Below are 6362 nucleotides of genomic sequence, written 5' to 3'. Positions count from 1 at the left end.
AGGCTCACATCTCTGTATTCAGTTTTAAAGCTATCCCAGGCAGGAATGTTCATGAGGATTTTCTGGGGTAGTTCAGCACCACATCCTGCCTCATGTCTGGGGCTGTTCACCACCTTTGCCAGCATGGGCTGGGCTGGGCTGCTTATGCAAGCCAGTATGGAGAGACACCGCACCCCTCTACACGTCCGTAGTTGTTCACTGCCGCTGTTGATGCCGCTGTTGTTGCCACATCTGATGCCATTGCCTGAGCTGCTGCCACTGCCCCAGGATCAGCTGGGCCACATATGCAAGCCAGGCACTCCACCACGAGTCAGGTGTTAGACCCTGCTGCTGCCTATGGCTTGGCTGGGTCGCTTATGCGGGTCAGTATGGAGAGGCACAAACCACCATGGGTCTGGAGTTGTTCATTGCAGCTGTCCCCGCCCCAGCCACTGCTGTCGCCCTGGGCTGGTCTGGGCTGTTCCGGTGGGCTAGTGCCAAGAGACATTGTGCCCGGAGTCTTGGTGGTTTGCCGCCACTGCCAGCTGCTGCTGCTGCTCCAGGTTAGGCTAGGCTGTTTACACCAGCAGGACAGAGGTAACACAGTGTGAGTCTAGGGTCATTCACCACTGCTGACAGCTGCTGCTGTTCCTGACTGGATTGGGCTGCTTGCACCAACCAGGCAGAGGCGCTGTGCCAGGGCCAATGAGGGAAGTCTTCATGCCGGCTCTGCATTTGAGATTTCTGTTTGTATTCTCTGGGTTGGCATCGTACGTTGGGAGTCTTCTGGGAGCCTTGGGATGCTTGCCAGTGTGTGGTCTTCAGAGGGTCCAGAGCTGGTATACTTAAGCAGCCTGGCACGAATCCCCACAACTTAAGCTGCTCAGCACAGAGCCCCATCACCAACAAGGGGGGGGAAGGGTCTTCCCACTTTGCTGTCTGTGTAGGTTTTTCCCTTTTCTTTTTTCACTTCCTATATCTCTCTGAGCAATTGCTTTTGTTTGGGGGGGGTGTCACTTGGTGGAACAGAACATTGAAAGCCAAACAGTATTTGGTTAGAGAGAGCTGTGGTGTTTCCCTGCTGTTCCATTGCCATCTTGGCCCCTCCTTTTCAGGTGGAATTTTTCTTAGGCGGCGAGTGGGCCTTGATTACCAAAGGATAGGTACATAAAAGAATATGTTGTAAAGCCAGCAGTTTGTAGTTAGACATTTCTGTTAATATAACCTTCACAAGATTAGAGAACAAAGGGGGTGGTCTACCCTACAGTATTTCAAAGGGATTAAATTCTTTAACATAAGGGCTACATCTTGCTCGAAGAAGAACAAAGTGAAGGAGACTTACGTAGCCATGGCCAGTCTCTGTATTTAATTTAGTTAAAGTTTCCTTTAAGGTCATATTCATTCTTTCTAGTGCCTTGAACTCTGAGGTCTATATATAGATTGTAACTTCCAATTTATTCCTAGGGCATTAGTTAATAATTGAGAACTTGGGCCATGAATGCAGGGCCAACTTTGGACCCCACAGCTAAGGGTAAGTCAAATCAAGAAATTATTACATGCCTCAGCTCAGCCTGAAAGTGTCCACTATTATAATAGATACCAATACCCATACTTTCCAGGCTTTACCTCTGTGAAGTCCACTTGCCCAAATTCACCATCTGAGGTTCCTCTCATATGAATTCTTTCCATATGTTCCAGCTTTTACCTGTTGGAAATTACCTACACACATTACAAAGGATTGTCAGGCTGAGGCCCCACTGGTTTTCAGAACAGTCTTAGACAGTGGCCTCGGGCAATTTATCAGGTTGCAAATATCTACATGTAAACTGACAGAAAGCTTAAGCCTGTATGCATTTCTCTCAAGTTTAGTTTCAAGATTTGCACACTTATTACCACTGTTTTTGCTTCTTCCTTTAATGTTAACAACTAGTAGCTCTAGAGACCCCGCTGGTTTTAGAGTGGTCTCCCAAGCTACCTAATCAGCTCAGATCTTTCTCAGTATCTTAAGGTCTCTAGTTTCTTTAACTCCTGTATAGTACTCTGAACCTTGGAGACTTCTTCCATTTTATTCTCCTCCTTTTCTCTCAAACTTGCTTTCATGATCCCACTCACCTTCTCAATGTGCTCCTTAACTTTCAAGTGTTTTGGCAGGGTCACAGGAGAGTTCCTTTGATTGGCCAACTGCTGTTCCTTCTCACAACCCCTTTGCTTGATCTTCAGCTCCTCACTTAAGTTCAAAAAAGGTGCTATTGAGAGGTAATTTTTTCCACCTCCATCTGTTCCATTGGGACATGATGTTTCTGCATTACATTTATGGTGAAGATCTCAGCAGTCTTTTTGGCCTTTTACTCTAGTAGTTTCTCTTTCTAGTTTTCCACTTCAGTGTATTTTTGGGACAGATCTTTCAACTTTTTGTTTAGATCTTCTGTTTTTCTTCCTAATGCTCTTTTCCTCTCCCAGGCATTCTGTATCAGACCATGTGGTCCTTTAACTCTTACTGAAGAGTAACAATCTCTTTCTTGAGCCTGATATTTCCTGTTCACTTTTCTTCACCTCATCTTCTATGACATAGCACTTCCTCGTCTTTCTCTATAACTACTCTTATCTTCTTTCTCTGTTGTTTTGAATATCTACTGACACTCTTCAAAGCTTATAATCAACATGTACTTCAGCCTAATACATTCTTATATCAGTTCCAGCTCTTTTATTATGTCCACTATTTCTTTTTTTTTTATTTTATTTTATTTTATTTGAGAACATACTGTACAGAGGGGTTACAATTACATGGGCAGGATAATGCGTACATTTCTTACCAAGCATTGCAGCCTCCTCCTTTGTTTACCCTTCACCTCCCTTCCCACCCTCCCCCTCCCCCCACCGAATCAAACGCCCCCTCCCCCCCCCACTCCGACATTGTAAAGCTGGTTTTGACATGACATTTTGTACTTCTCATTGTTGCAACAGGTCCACCTGAATCCTTAAACGACTTATGAAGGATTAGGATCTCTTCTTGGCTACACTTGTGGTTAGCAAGGATGGTAGCATTGCCGTCTTGTGCTTCTGTTGGCCTCTGACCTGTGGTCCACTAACTTGCCTCATGCTCACCCAGGCTAATGTATTTGAATTTCATTTGATTCTGACTGTTTTCTAGTTTCCTTTTGAGGATTTTCTTCTCATTTTTGACTCTCACAAGTTTGTAATTTATATCTTCAAAACTTTTCTTCACGTCAATAATTCTATGGTTTCTCCAGTGTACTCTTCTATTTGCTTTTAAGCTCTTAGTGGGTTTTGTTTGGCACATATTGGAGATTCAGTATTTTATAACTTGTGTTTTGAGATAGAAGTGTGTGAATTTTTTCTTTGCCACATTTCTTCTTAAGTTTATAGGGCTGTTTTTAAATTGAACACAGCTGGAATTCAGAGCCTCAAGCTCCTTTGCATGTTTCTCCAGAGATACAAACACATTTTCCAGGTGTTAATGGGGTTACATAACCTGTTATTTTCAGTCTTTCTCCCCCTTGGGCATTCCTTTTTCCAATGTCCATTTTGCTTGCAATAAGCACACTGATCTAGTCCTAGATATTCCCTACTGCCATTTGCAAATGAATTGTACTATCTTTGCCATGGGTTTCTTGATCCCTATTCTGGGGCTCCAACCAAAACTCAAACCCCTTTCTTACTCTTTTTTTTCAGGGTACCTCCATTATCAAACAACCACTGTGCAACCACTTCCAACTCAAAATACACCTTTCCCTCAAAACCTTATAACTTTTGAAGCTTTCTTCTAAGATATGGGGCTGACTAACAAAGGCCATATTTAGGGCTCTTTGATTCTCCAGGGCTTCAAGATCTATAGACCTATAAGTCCTATAGGGGTCTGGGAGAAGTTTCAGAAAAGCATTATGGTACTCACTGGGGAACTCTCCCATCTCACACACATTTCTGGCTTTCTAGCCTCTGCGGTATCCCTGCTAACCAAACCTGGCAATAATTGGTAAGCACTTTCATACCTCGATTGCTGTTAGTCTCAGCTTGGATAAGCCTGGGGAAAGACTTGATCCAAATGGTCTGGTTCAATAGTGGAGCTACTGTCTGGTCCAGGGACCACATTCAAGTTACCGAGCAGGATTCACTCCCTTTTCTACCAAGTGAAAAGCATCTGTAAAATTTGTTGACACTCATCCCAGTTGTACTTGTGTGTGAAAATTACTGTCTGTAATGAGGTAATGACCCTGGTTATTTGTTTTCTGAAAAAGATGGATTTTGCTGTTTCCAGTAATACAGGTCACTCGTTGTAAAGGGACCATATATTAAAAAGGGGGCCCGCCCACCATCTCCTCTATGTTCCTGTCACAAGGGTAATAAGGGTAACATACCACACTGTACCACCTCAGGATGGTACAAGTAACCAATTTTGGCATGGGAGGATGCAACAATAGAGGTGCTGATGGCAAAGAATAGGAGAAAGAGTATATCAGTGCATTTTCCTCTGAGGGGTTCTGTAACCCTGGGCGAGAATATTTTTTGGATATGACAAATTTAGACCTTATTCTCCCATCCTGAGTAAAGGAGTAAACAGAGGTGCATACAGGAAACAGATAGAACTATCAGCATGCACACACAGTACAATAGCCACAGACACTTAACCCACATGCCCCAAACCTCTCAATGTTGACCTCTATAGGAGGTCTGAGATGACAGAGAGGACATTCTAGATTGCCTCTTGAGGAGGTCGCAGATGACCTCTGGAGGATGTCACATATGTACTCCTTAGGAAGCCCTAGATGACCTCTCATGGATGTTCCAAATGGCTTCCCAAGGAAGTGTCAGATGACCTCCAAAGGAGGTCCCAGAGGTCCTCTCAATGAGGCTGAGATAACCTCATGAGTAGCTCCCAGATAGTCACTCAAGGAGGCCATATATGAACTCCAGAGGAGGTTCTAGATAACCCTCTTGAGAAAGCCACAGATGTCCTCCAGAGAAGGTCCTATATGGCTTCTCAAGGAAGTCCCAGATGATATCCGAAGACAGTCATAGATTTCTTATCAAGGTAACCTGAGATGACCTCCAAAAGAAGCTCCAGATGACCTCAGGAGCTGGTCCTAGATTGCCTCTTAAGGAAGCCCCAAACCAGATGCCCTTCAGTAGATGAATGGATCAAGAAAATGTGGTATATATACACAATGGAATTCTATGTCTCCATCAAAAAGAATGACTTTGCCCCATTTGTTAGGAAATAGAAAGACTTGGAAAAAATCATATTAAGTGAAGTAAGCCAAGCCCAAAGAAACTTAGGTCCGTGGTTTCCCAATCACTACTTTTATAGAGGTCTCAGATGACCTCCTGAGGAAGCCCCAAATGACCTCTGGAGAAAGTCCAAGATGGCCCCGGTAGAAGGCTCCAGATTACCTCCAGGGTAGGTCTCAGATGGCTTCTCAAGGAAGTTGCAGATGTACTCTTGATGAGGATCCAGATGGCTTCCCAAGGAAGGCCTACATTACCCCTCAAAGAGGATCCAGATGAATTCCCAAGGAAGCAACAGGTGACCTCCAGAGGGGATCCCCAAAACAGGCTGGCAAGCTTGTCCAGACACACCCCTAGAGGTCCCTAAATGACTTTTGTCCATGATTCTCCTCCGGAAACAAACACTAGAGGTAGATTCTCAACATTGAGGTCTGACACTCTCACCTATGGGGATTTTTCCCTGAGGCCAAGGCCTGATGCCATCCAAATGGATTATCTCCATAGGGGGTCTCCAAAAATTAAGACCTCTATAGTTCAAGAGAATCCATACAGACACATTTAATATCATAAATGTTCTCCTAACCACCAACCCCCAAAATTATGAATCCAAAACTCCGAACATCAAAGGGCAAGCCTTTTTTACCCTTCCTTTTGTCTCTCCACTACAGAACTATACTTCCTTCGAGGTCTTTCTTTTTTGCCTTCTACCAGTTCCTTCTTCTCTTCAGGTCTCTTCACTCTCCACAGGCATGAACTGCTTTTACTGGGTCATCAGTTGCCATCCTTTACCTCCTGCCCTCCCTCAACTTCTTCTCCTCCTAGGTCTTTCTCCTTCTGTTATCACACCACTTCCTTCCTTACAGGACTTTTCCCTTTTTCTCTGTCCTTCTATTGCTCTGAACCAGCAGCCTATATAAAGTCTGTACCCCTTCTCCACTCCAACTGCCTAACAGTTTTCAACTCTCAAATCCCAAACTGCCCACAGCCAAATCACTTCTTCACAGCTCAGCACGTGATGATTAATGCCCCAGCCCCTCCCATAGAATGCCCCACTTCTTTGGTGGCATACTTTATCTTCTCCAGCTGGCCAGGAGTTAGGGCCACACTAATTATCCAAGCCTGTAGATTATCGGAGCCCT

Source organism: Dipodomys spectabilis, unplaced genomic scaffold (genome assembly GCF_019054845.1).
Source record: "Dipodomys spectabilis isolate Male_0828 unplaced genomic scaffold, ASM1905484v1 ptg000078l, whole genome shotgun sequence".
Classification (NCBI taxonomy): domain Eukaryota; kingdom Metazoa; phylum Chordata; class Mammalia; order Rodentia; family Heteromyidae; genus Dipodomys; species Dipodomys spectabilis.
The sequence above is the reverse complement of the archived record's forward strand: the minus strand, read 5'-3'. Positions refer to the sequence as shown.